The sequence below is a fragment of the Henckelia pumila genome, chromosome 4 (genome assembly GCF_033568475.1).
Source record: "Henckelia pumila isolate YLH828 chromosome 4, ASM3356847v2, whole genome shotgun sequence".
Classification (NCBI taxonomy): domain Eukaryota; kingdom Viridiplantae; phylum Streptophyta; class Magnoliopsida; order Lamiales; family Gesneriaceae; genus Henckelia; species Henckelia pumila.
The window spans coordinates 222,260,246-222,273,576 of record NC_133123.1 but is presented as its reverse complement, the minus strand read 5'-3'; the positions used below and the strand labels follow the sequence as shown (position 1 = coordinate 222,273,576).

General features: G+C 35.9%; 1 non-coding gene across 1 annotated transcript; it reads right to left on the bottom strand.

Moving 5' to 3' along the window:
• Nucleotides 1-11,855: 11,855 nt before the first annotated feature.
• Nucleotides 11,856-11,962, bottom strand: LOC140870209 (small nucleolar RNA R71). The gene has a single exon (XR_012147181.1). It is a non-coding gene; the product is annotated as a small nucleolar RNA R71 (small nucleolar RNA).
• Nucleotides 11,963-13,331: the final 1,369 nt, after the last annotated feature.

Genomic DNA, 13,331 nt, shown 5'->3' with positions numbered 1-13,331 from the left:
TGAGTATGAATACTTGTTCTTAAGCTTATACATCTTGTATATTCGGAACCGGATTGAAGTACGGATATCGTTTGCAACTCTTATGATTTCCAGCATATAAGTTGACTTGTATAGCTTCTGGATTGTGTTGTATTTGATGATATTTTGCTGGTTTAAGAGGTATATGAAACTGTTATGAATGATAGATTAGTTTGAGTTCGATAATTGTTTCGGTTACCGATTTTATTCCGTTATGCCGTCGGTTCAAGACTTTGATCAAGTTTGAGTTTAGATTACTTGAGCTGAGTTAGATAGGAGTTGATTGCTAATATATGCAGCATATTTACACTTACTATCAGATTATATTTTAATGTTTCGAGTTCGAGAAGCTAAATTTCGAATCGGCCAAGAATTGAGCAAAGTTTGCAACTAGTTTTGCCTTGAAGTTTGAGATTTGATTGAACAGATTTTTATGTGAGTTCTTAGCTGATATAAATATCTTGATATGATATATTTCAGATTTTTAAAGAAGCGATTCGGACTCGAGACTTTAGCGTTTGGGAAATGAGATCGAATAGCTCAAGGATGGAGTTATTTCACTTGAAGATTGAAGGAGAAAAACTTGAGCAGAATGGATTGATATCTTTTGATGTAGGTTGCTCAAATTTGAAGCAACGACGACTCAACGAAACGAAAGGTATAAGATGACATCGAGAGTCAGGGATTTAGATACTCGAGAATGACGCTTCTTGAGTTATCCCAAACAAATCACATACTTGTTTATTTACTTGTTCTTGAGTTAGAACTGGATGATGTTATTGTCGATCCATTACAGGTAGTGAATCTTTGAGTTTGAGTCGATATGATTATGATATGATATTATATTGAATTGATTCTATGCCAAGATCTGAGGCGATCTTATTTTCTAGTCTGAGACGACTACGATAGATGGATATCCATGTCAAGATCGGATACGAATCTTCATGGCAATGAGTTGAGATGAATCAATTCTTGATAGCGCGCTATATAAATCGTTTGATTTGAAGTCCTGATATGAAGTCTTGATTGATATGTGTTGAATTGATATATGCGTCATATTACTCTATCTTTGAATTGAAATGGATAGAGTTGACATGTTTATATTTGAACGCATGTATATGTCTTTTATACTGGGAATTATATTCTCACCGGAGTTTATCCGGCTGAGTTTTATTTTGTATGTGTGCATAACAACAGGTGGGGCAGGAGCTAGTCAAAGACGACATTGACAGCTTGGGAGAGAGTTTAGCACATGAGGACTCAGGTTTTAGCTGAAGTTAGAAGCATCAAACATGTTAAAATATTGTGGTTTGAAGTACACTTTTGAGAATCGTTATAGTTTTGTCGTTTATCGCTTTTTGAACGACTAGTTTGATGTAATAATCTCATGGCTTGATGCTAGGAACTTACTACATGTATGTATGCATGTTTCCAGATTTTACAACATGTGTTAGAATCCATGTTTGATGATGAATTATGCCATGTTCCATGTTGTGACAGCAAAAGAAATCTGCAGATTTTTGAACAGGGCACGCATGCTCAATCGCATGAACTCGTAGGATCGAGCGCGGCATGTGATTTTATCAAACACAGAAATTGATTTTGAAGCCCGCTCGATCGGATGAGTTCGTGGGATCGAGCGCGGCCTGGAAAACTTGAAACCCGAGAGCTGATGGTTTTAAGCTCGCTCGATCGGGTGAGTTTACCCGATCGAGCGAGGTGTTGATTTTAACAAAAAAAAATTTTGCTCTTGGATTTAATATTCCTTTATTGTTTAATTAATTGTTCATTCATTATTAATTGCCCCAAGAATTGATTAGCAACCCCGAGATCCCCACAACAATTGGTATCAGAGCGAGAAAATTATGGACTAAGATAGAAGATTAGTGAGTGGGGTAGATTGAGTGTTCTTCCTTGCTTATGTTGTATACTAGCATGAGATGATTTATTTACATGTTGAATTACATGCTTTAATTGCTAGTATGATACATGCTTTCGTAATTGTGAACTTAGCACATGATACTGTGTTGCAGTTGAAAAGTATGTTTTAATATTGAACTTGCACATGCTACCTGAATATCTGAAGTGATTGGAAGCAGGTATACTTGAATTCTTTGACCTTACATGCTTACCTGAATCTATGAATCGAGTGGAAGCATGTGTATTGGTCTTCAGACATCAGAACCGAGTCTTGATCAGAGGTAAGCTGATGAGGAGAGGAGTATGATGTTGATCACCATATCGAGTTGATACATTTGCTAAATTTTCTATATGAGAAGAAAACAAATATGATTTTGAATTACGGAAATCACTGCATTGAATTGCAATGTAGGAGTTAGGGGAATTGAGAAATGAAACGTAACTCCTATTGATTTACTCTGTTTGCTGAACACGTTGAAGAACAGATATGCGACGTTGTCAGACAATACAATGAATGATTAGGAAATTGTACAACCTGATTAAGTGATGTATACCTTGACTATGGCATACAAATTGTGGATATTTGTCTGAGATTGACTGCAGGTTCAGCTCATGAAAATGGCAATGCATTTGCCATAAACCTGAAGGATAAGTGGAAGAGACTTTTGGCTATTGCTGTCATGAGATTGAGATGACACGAGACCATCCTATATCGAGGGAGCTGCTCTATCAGCTTCGAGAATTTATTAAGCTGGAATTGAGGTAATAATTAGTAGTTTGCTGATTAGCAATACTAGACTTGATTTTATTCGAAAACCTCGAATCTCTAGCATAATGATAACTCCTCGATATGGAGAATGTCATAAGTTGACAGCATTTCAAGAGATGGTAAGACTCTGCCAACTTTCAATGGAATTTCTATTCTTTTGAATTGATTCATTCAGGCATAAGTTGTAGGCTTTGGAATGGTTTATAAAATACTCAGAGACCAAAGCTAGCGATTTGCAACATTTTATCCTGAATAAATGAATCGACTTATCTCTTTTGTTCACCATTGAGATATATTTCGGTAAGACATTCAATTTACGATGTCCTTGAGATTATGCTAGATGCTTATAGCAGTATGATGATGGAGATACAGATTTTGTTTAGCTACTTAGCTCTGAGATGAGTTGCTTATGTTAAATTGATTGAATCTTGAGAAATGCATACTAGCATCAAACCAGGTGAAAGCTAGTTGAAATGGATTGAAATGTAGTGAATATGTGATATTGCTTTTCCATGACGGATGCTACGATTGAGTTTTACATGGAAATATATGAGCTGTAATGACTCGAAAAGATAGTGAATGAAATGGGAGAATGAATCTGATATGTTTCTCCTCTACTTCTCAAGAATGAGAAAATGAATTTTGATGCCTAACTTAAGTAACGACGATTGATGTAAAGAACAATAGTGAATTCAGTTACAGTTGAGCCTTCCTTTAATTATTGACGATATTTGATGCATGCACTTCTTGATTCGCATGCTATTGGTTCATTGATAAATTGCATGATCTTAATTTTGAAGCTTCTTGCTATTCGAGTAATAAATCCTAATTCTGGACATTGATATGAAAGGAGGTGAACTTTGAATAATTGAATAATTTAATTTGAATTCTTTCTGGTAATCTGGAGTTCCTTTTGTACTATCTGAATATGCCTTAGGACGGTGTCCTAATTGATCAGTGTGTGTAGATATTTCATCGTAAAGCCATGCTATCAACCGTGATTTGGGGTATATTGGGAATAGTACTGATATGGACTTGGATCACCGATGTGATTATTTTTCCTTGGCTCGTATTCGTTGATTTATCGAACCTTAATTTTATTTGTTCACCTCGAGGTTTTGAATGCAAGTGAGTTGTTTTCACTTAGCAACGATTGTCACCCAGAATTTATTTAGTTTGACGATTCGACTTTGATCAATGTCCTTTGATGCTATCTGATTCTTGATTTCGAATCGATTTCATTGGCCATTGTTATGCTATCTTTTATCCAGTTGAATATATTGATTCCATATATACTGAAATTTTTGGCTCGTAACTGATAGAGACTGATAGCATTACTCGATTTGAGTGTTTGATGAATCTCAACTTGAAGCTTAAACAACATTGATATGAGATCAAACGAGTAGAATTTGATTAAGAATGCTAAATCACGATGTGAGATAAGACAATGAATCAGAATGAATGGAATTGAAGTGAATAATCTGTTGATTGTGCTCGATATTCTTGATATGGAATATAGATTGTGAAAAAGAACATGTTCACAGAATGAATATTCATTCAAGTGTCTACCATGTGTGAATGATTGGGAAATCAGTATTGATGAAAGAAAATGAAAACAGATATGACAGAATTGACTGTGCAAGACTTCAATTGACAATAAATGAAGTAGAAAAGAAGAGATCAGATAATCTATGAAACATATTAGCAACTGTCGAGTCGACATATGAGAAACTATTCGAAAGATTTTTTTTCGTTTCTCATTACTCGAATCGTCATGAGTTTGCGATTTGAAGTAGAGTATATTTCGACAAATTCAAGAATGTGCTGTATTAGATGTGATATAGATATGAGTAACTAGATGTGAAGAAGATACTGATGTTATGAGATTTCAGGAATTGATTGCAATCTATGGTCAAGATCGAGACTATAAGTTTATTTGATAGATTGTGGCACTGATTTTTTTGAATTCTGAGTATTTGGTTGAATGTGATTGCATTGTACCATCTTTGATCGCTGGATTGTCTGAGATGACTATCCAGAATTTCGAGGAAATGCTCAGAACTATAGTATCTATTCGATACTATTTGATTGATTTGCCACTTGATGATGATAATTCTTGTGACAGCTAGTTGAGAGATATAGAGATAATGATTTGAATTATGAGATGAGAAGAAAATCAGAAATTCTTTGTATTGAGATAGAATTTTTGAAGTATCACATGTTAGACCCGATATGGTTTGAGAAAAATACAGGATGTGAAGACTGAATTGTATAGATTACGACAGAACAAATTAGATAAAGTTGATAATTGAATGATTTTAAAGCTGAAACAGAATGTTCAGCGAGACATATTTGTTCTGAAGCATCGTTTTCTTTTGAAAGAGATTCCAGATATGATCTGATAATGGATTCTCATGAGTATTAATCCGGAGATGATAATCTCACTCATTGATGTATACTCTATCTAGTATGAATTGTGTGATACATGAGACATGATCCTTGATCTTAATTTCAGCTAAAGAACATCAGCTACATTTGTATCTGTGAACTGTATTCAGATGAGGTCGATCAGCCTTTGAGCTAATTTGAATAATTGATAATGATGTAATTTAGAAAAGGAACAGTTCAAATGTGACATCATTTAGTGATTACTGAAGAATGAAATTAATATGATTGCATAAGTGATCAGAAACTTGAAGAAGAAAAGATATCCGAAAAGATATTTACAACACACAGCAATGAAATGAAGAAGGGATACTGATCTTGAAGCTGTGAGTAGGATGACAATATAGACTTGATATATGTTCTTTCTAGAACAAGATAGCAGAAGAAATATGTCATCATCGAAAATGAATTACACTGTCTACGATGTTAGACAGAGTTGAGGGTCCCATTAACAGAATTGATCGTACTTCAACCCAAGAAGATCTGATTTGTTCTATGTGTCTATATTAAGGAAGTATCAGTGATGTTCTTCCTATGTATTTTAATCAGTCAAGACAGAGTCTGATATGATTCTGAGCTACATCGAATATGTGATAGATCCTTGACTGAGCAAAAGTACAAAAGAAAATAGACACAGAATGAAGAGATAGACTGGAAAGAGATAATGAGGTGATAGAAGGAGTCTGATATAGATGATTGAAGTGAGAATTACTTCAGATAATCCTCCATTTTATCAGATTTGATAGACCGGTTAAGTGTGATTTCGAGGACGAAATCATTCCTTAGAGGGGAGGAATTGTAAGGCCCTGAAAGATTAAGTTCTTAATTACGTCATTGATATTTAAATTCCGAATTTTGGGAAAATATCAATTGGATAATTTATGAAAATTAGAGATTTAATTTCCGAGCTGAAAATATTTAATTTGAGAATTTACGGATTTTGAGATTTAAATTTCGAGATTTGTAAATTAAAATATGGAAATATTTGAATTGAATATTTATGGAATTTAAGAATTAAATTCCGAGTTCCGAAAATGAAAGAGGATTTAATTCGATGGTGAAATCCGAGCAGGGATCAATTTGCAAATATAGAGAAGTTCAAGGACTAAAATGCGACAATGTCCGAAATTATTTAATTTTGATCCGAGATTATTTAATTTCAGAATATATGGAGTTTAGATTTAAATTCTATTATTCTTAAATTATTTAGGATTGAAATTGTATTAAATCACTTGTTCGGGGACTAGTTTGCAAATAGGCCAAAGTTGAGGGACCAAAATGCAACTTCCTTGCAAGTGGCCCTTTATACGTGTAAGAGGCTTAAAACTTCATCAGAAGGGTCATCCCTATCAGCCAAGAAAACCGAGAGATGAGAGAGGAGGACCTTAGTTCATTTTCCATCTTTCAAACGCCGATATCTTTTGATTCGGCTATCCAATTTCAATTCCGAGAGTTGCATTGCGATCCTCGCACAAAGAGCTTCGATTTGATGTAAGTGTTATCTTCTTTCCAACATGTTTTGAAAGTTTGAAGTTGAAGAAATCAGAATTGGGTATGAATACTTGTTCTTAAGCTTATACATCTTGTATATTCGGAACCGGATTGAAGTATGGATATCGTTTGCAACTCTTATGATTTCTAGCATATAAGTCGACTTGTATAGCTTCTGGATTGTGTTGTATTTGATGATATTTTGCTGGTTTAAGAGGTATATGAAACTGTTATGAATGATAGATTAGTTTGAGTTCGATAATTGTTTCGGTTACCAATTTTATTCCGTTATGTCGTCGGTTCAAGACTTTGATCAAGTTTGAGTTTAGATTACTTGCGCTAAGTTAGATAGGAGTTGATTGCTGATATATGCAGCATATTTACACTTCCTATCAGATTATATTTGAATGTTTCGAGTTCGAGAAGCTAAATTTCAAATCGGCCAAGAATTGAGCAAAGTTTGCAACTAGTTTTGTGTTGAAGTTTGAGATGTGATTGAACAGATTTTTATGTGAGTTCTTAGCTGATATAAATATCTTGATATGCTATATTTCAGATTTGTAAAGAAAAGATTCGGACTCAAGACTTTAGCATTTGGGAAATGAGATCGAATAGCTCAAGGATGGAGTTATTTCACTTGAAGATTGAAGGAGAAAAACTTGAGCAGAATGGATTGATATCTTTTGATGTAGGTTGCTCAGATTTGAAGCAACGACGAATCAACAAAACGAAAGGTATAAGATGACATCGAGAGTCAGGAATTTAGATACTCAAGAATGACGCTTCTTGAGTTATCCCAAACAAATCACATACTTGTTTATTTACTTGTTCTTGAGTTAGAACTCGATGATGTTATTGTCGATCCATCACAGGTAGCGGATCTTTGAGTTTGAGTCGATATGATTATGATATGATATTATATTGAATTGATTCTATGTCAAGATCTGAGGCGATCTTATTTTCTAGTTTGAGACGACTACGATAGATGGATATCCATGTCAAGATCGGATACGAATCTTGATGGCAATGAGTTGAGATGAATCAATTCTTGATAGCGCGCTATATAAATCGTTTGATTTGAAGTCTTGATTGATATGTGTTGAATTGATATATGCATTATATTACTCTATCTTTGAATTGAAATGGATAGAGTTGACATGTTTATATTTGAACGCATGTATATGTCTTTTATACTGGGAATTATATTTTCATCGGAGTTTATCCGGCTGATTTTTATTTTGTATGTGTGCATAACAACAGGTGGTGCAGGAGCTAGTCAAAGACAACATTGACAGCTTGGGAGAGAGTTTAGCACGTGAGGACTCAGGTTTTAGCTGAAGTTAGAAGTTTTAGAAGCATCAAACATGTTAGAATATTGTGGTTTGAAGTACACTTTTGAGAATCGTTATAGTTGTGTCGTTTATCGCTTTTTGAACGACTAGTTTGATGTAATAATCGCATGGCTTGATGCTAGGAACTTACTACATGTATTTATGCATGTTTCCAGATTTTATAACATGTGTTAGAATCCATGTTTGATGATGAATTATGCCATGTTCCATGTTGTGACAGCAAAAGAAATCTGCAGATTTTTGAACAGGGCACGCACGCTCAATCGCATGAACTCGTAGGATCGAGCGCGACATGTGATTTTATCAAAAACAAAAATTGATTTTGAAGCCCGCTCGATCGGATGAGTTCGTGGGATCGAGCGCGGCCTGGAAAACTTGAAACCCGAGAGCTGATGGTTTTAAGCTCGCTCGATCGGGTGAGTTTACCCGATCGAGCGAGGTGTTGATTTAAATTTTTTTTTTTGCTCTTGGTTTTAATATTCCTTTATTGTTTGATTAATTTTTTATTAATTATTAATTGCCCCAAGAATTGATTAGCAACCCCGAGGTCCCCACAATATGAATACAAGAAGAACGCTGACGGTAGATCGTAAGAAGAAGAGGTCGACTGACAGGCACTGATGCAAAGCATAGCTGGTTATCGAGCTCGAGTTATTTATCCATAATTCGTGGCAGGACGAGATGCCGAGAGATATTGGGCAAGATTACTCTTGCATTGATGGACGTGTCGATTAGAAGTTTCATGCTCAAAGAAACTAAGACTAGTACGATGGTTTTAAATACTGTATTGTTGTAGTTGTAAAAAATATTTCAGTTGTAATGAATCATCATAGTTTGGTTGTATCATTTCAAGTTAATGGTTGTACATTTTCATTGTATTTTGAATAATGTATGTATTACATGAGATTGTAATAAAGAAGTTGTACATAACTTGAAGTAATGATACATGTATTAATTATCCAGCAATTATGAATTATTGCAAGTGATTTTGCTAAGATTGGCATTGTTCTAGTTGATTAGTGTTCAACTATTGTAGCTCATGGGTTTTGAGTAAGCCAGCTGTAACTGTTTGACTTGTGGTTAGCCTAGGATTTTCCTAGGATTGACCTAGTTAGTCATTAGGCTGAGTTAGTGCCAGTGATGAGGTGATTCATCTGGAGGCATGGGAATATTGTTCGGTTTGGAACATTGGACTTTGTTCTAGGTTGTTTCCTTAGAACAGTAGTATGTTAACCTTCGTAGGTTGAGACTTCATGATGAGGAGTTTTCATCAGGAGGCCAGGTCGAGTATATGCCAAGAGTTGCGGACTATGACCATGACTAGACGTGATGGGGTGCGACCCTATGCCAGTGCTACTCTGGGAGTATTTGTACTTCAGAGGTTACCTGGGAGCCTTCGTGATTCAGGATCGGCGGTGGGGAGGCTACTCAGTCTAGAGTTTTGGTAACAGTCACGACAGGGTATGACCTTGGATTAGATATCAGGTTTGATATCAATGCGTATGTATCGTCTGGTGTGTCAGAGATATTGGTTTGGTTTCTGCCGTGCGGACCAGTCATTGGAGGGATTTCCTTGACGAGCGTGTAATCCAAGCAGATAGTTTTTGTCTATGGGATACTGCTAGATGGATCGATCTAGTAGGTAGACAGATTTTTACCAGCGATGGATAGGGATTGTCATCAGGGTTATGATTAAGGTTTCCTTGTGATAGGAGTTATCCGAGATACTGGATGGGTGATAAGTGTATTTTATACACTTTAATTATTTATGATTTTAACTGAGTTATGATGTGTTTTGAGCGGATTTATGCGTTTTAGTTGTTGTTTATGTTTGTGTAGGAGAATTGTAATTTGTTGGAGAAAAGAAGAAATTGTGAAGAATTTTAAACAGAGTATGAGAGAAATTAAGGAAGTGAATGGCGCAGCTGATTTGACCATTGCGCGTCTGCGGGAAATTCTAGAAAAGTGAAGATTGAGACGCGCAGCTGCATCGCAAGGATGGGAACTCTGCGTGAAAAAATAGAGAATTGGAATTGAACAAGCGCAACTGCGCTATGAGAGAGGTGCATTTGCACCGTTGAAGAATTATGCTTGAGGCGCAGCTGCAGAGGTTGGAGGCGCATCTGCGCCGATGAAGAATCGTTAAAGGAAAGAGTCTACGCATCTGCACGTGATAATGAGCGCTTTTGCGCCTGTTCGTGTATGAAAAAAAAAAAAGAATTTTGGAAAGTTTTGAGTCTGCATCGTAGGGTTAATTGGTTGGCTTCTAAGGATGATATAAAAAAGGAATTGAAGGAATCGAAAGGTCTATCAGCCGTCACATATACACAAGAATTTTGAGAAAAACACTTCGGGAGAATTTTGAGAGCTCGAGAATTGAAGATTGCTTGGAACGAAGACAGAGCTTTTCAACCGAACACGGAAGAAAGCTCACGAATTTTTTATCTCATTTTTTTTGATTTCGTTTGATTGTTGAATTATGTTTTACATCTTAAACATGATTTGGTTGTGTTTGAATTTTGCGATGAACTAAACTTTTTAAGTCTAGAGGTTGATGTAGCTTGGTCAAGACATATTTATGAATTTTTTATTTCATTGAATTGATTTTCTCGTAGATCAATTGTGTTTCTATAATTTCATGTCTTTTCAATTTACTGGCCATAAATCGATTAGTTATATTTATTTAGAATCCGACACTCGGGAGAGGAAATTTTGAATAGGATCAATAGAATTCACACTATTAAATGTTTATATGTCTCGGGAGAGTTTATAAATTTAATAGAGCATTGAAAGAACATTGTTTTACACATATCACTACAAGTAGATTTTTAATAGGAATATTAGAATTGATATGTGGTTGATACATTCTATTTACTACTCGGGAGAGGGAAATAGTATAATTTATGTGTTCTTGGTTATTAATTGAAAGAAATTCATGAAATTATATTAATTAGAAATGAATATTTTCGAGACCAGGTGAAATCAAACCTCTAGACCATTTTCTCTTCTTAATTATCTCTTAAGGATTGTGTGTGCGTGTGCTTATAAACTTCATTAATTTATTTAAATTGTTTGCAAATCTATAAGTTTAATGTTCTAAATAAAATTAGGACTATTTTAATTACAAGTACTTAATAATTATCAATTTTACTCCTCGTGGGATCGACACTCTACTCATTCTTTACTAAAACTTGACAACCGTGCGCTTGCGAGCGTAAATTTCGCAACAAGTTTTTGGCGCCATTTCTGGGAAGTAATTTTTGATTTTGTTTAGTCTTGTTACCAATTAGTCTAGGTTTTAATTTAGAGCTTTTATTTAATTTATTTTAAGTTACTAATAAATTGCTGTTGTTCTTAAACTGCAGTTTATGCGAAGATATCAAAGCGCGAATTCTTTACTCTTTGATCCAGAGGTCTAACGAACTGCACGTGCTTTGAGAATAGTGAGGAGAGAACCACAAAACATGGCTCAAGAAAATGTTAATGAAATTCCCTTGGTACCAATCAGAGATCATTTCAGTCCGACGATCCAGACTCACTATTCTGGAATCTCTCGAGGGACGATAAATGCCAACAACTTTGAGTTGAAGCCGGCATTAATCAACATGGTTCAGCAGAACCAGTTCAATGGAAGTGCCAGAGCTGATCCTCACTTACACTTGCGCACTTTCCTGGAAATTACTGATACGATAAAAATGAATGGTGTTTTTGAGGATATTATACGTTTACGCTTGTTTCCTTTTTCTCTCAGGGATAAGGCACGGAGCTAGTTGCAGTCATTATCGTTAGGAAGCATAACTACTTTGGAGGACATGACTGTGAAATTTTTAGCGAAGTATTTTCCAACGGCCAAATCCACTCAATTGAAGATTGAGATCAGCACCTTTCATCAACATGATTTAGAACAACTATATGAGGCATGGGAAAGGTATAAAGATTTGTTGAGGCATTGTCCTAATCATAATTTTGCAGATGGGGAAGAAATCGAGCTTTTCTACAATGGGTTAAACATGCCTACAAGAATGTCCGTGGACTCTGCTGCTGATGGTACCATATTTTCCAAGGACCCCATTCAGGCCTATGAGATGCTGGAACAAAAGACTATCAATAGTTATCAATGGCCATCTGAACGTATGAGAGTCAAGAAGGGAGTGTACAGTGTTGATCCTCTTACTTCCATCACTGAACAATTATCTGCGTTGACTACACAAGTTGCTGCATTGAATAATGTGAGTGTAACAGATCCATCAGGTGTGTCGGTTGCCATAGAATAATCTCATCCACCTGAGGAAGCTCAATATATAAATCCCAGAGGCTATGGAAATTATCGAGGTAACCCTCTGCCCAATACTTATCATCCTAGTTTACGTAACCATGAGAATTTCTCCTATGCCAACAACAAAAATGTGTTGAATCCCCCCCCGGGATTCAATACAAACAAGGGTGAAGGAAAGGCTTATTTGGAGGATGTTGTCGCTACATATGTCAATGAATCTAACATAAGGATTTCGAGGACTGAGAATCGAATGGACAACATGGAGACACATATGTGCAGTTTGGGGGATATGATGAAATCCATGGAAACACAGATTGGGCAGCTTGAAAATGCTTTAAAGGATCAAAATCAAGGGCAGTTTCCTAGTAATACTGAAGTGAATCCAAAAGAGCAATGCAAAGCGGTGGAGTTAAGAAGTGGTAAGAAGTTAGAGGCTAAGGATCAGAGCAAAGCAAAGGAAGTTGAAGAACCAGTGGTTGAAGAAATCATTGTTGAGGAGCCCAAGAAAGAATCTGAATCCAAACCAATGTACAAGCCACAACTTCCTTACCCACAGCGGTTCAAGAAGAAAGCACTTGATGAGCAGTTTTCCAAGTTCCTAGACATCTTCAAGAAGATACATCTCAATATTTCGTTTGCAGATTCCTTGGAACAAATGTCTAACTATGCTAAGTTCATCAAAGATGTGATGTTTAAAAAGAGAAGATTGCAAGATAATGAGGTGGTGAATCTGACAGAGGAGTGCAGCGCAATCTTGCAGAAAAAGTTGCCACAAAAGCTTAAGGATCCAGGGAGTTTCACTATTCCTTGTTTTATTGGTGGTTCAAAAGTCAATAGGGCTTTATGTGATTTAGGAGCAAGTATAAATTTGATGCCTTTTTCTGTTTATAGGACTTTGGAGCTTGGGGAAGTCAGAGCGACCACCATCACGTTACAGCTAGCCGATCGAAGTATCACATACCCACGGGGTATTGTGGAGGATGTTTTGGTGAAGGTTGACAAGTTCATATTTCCAGCAGGCTTTGTGATTTTGGACATGGATGAGGATGAAAAAGATCCC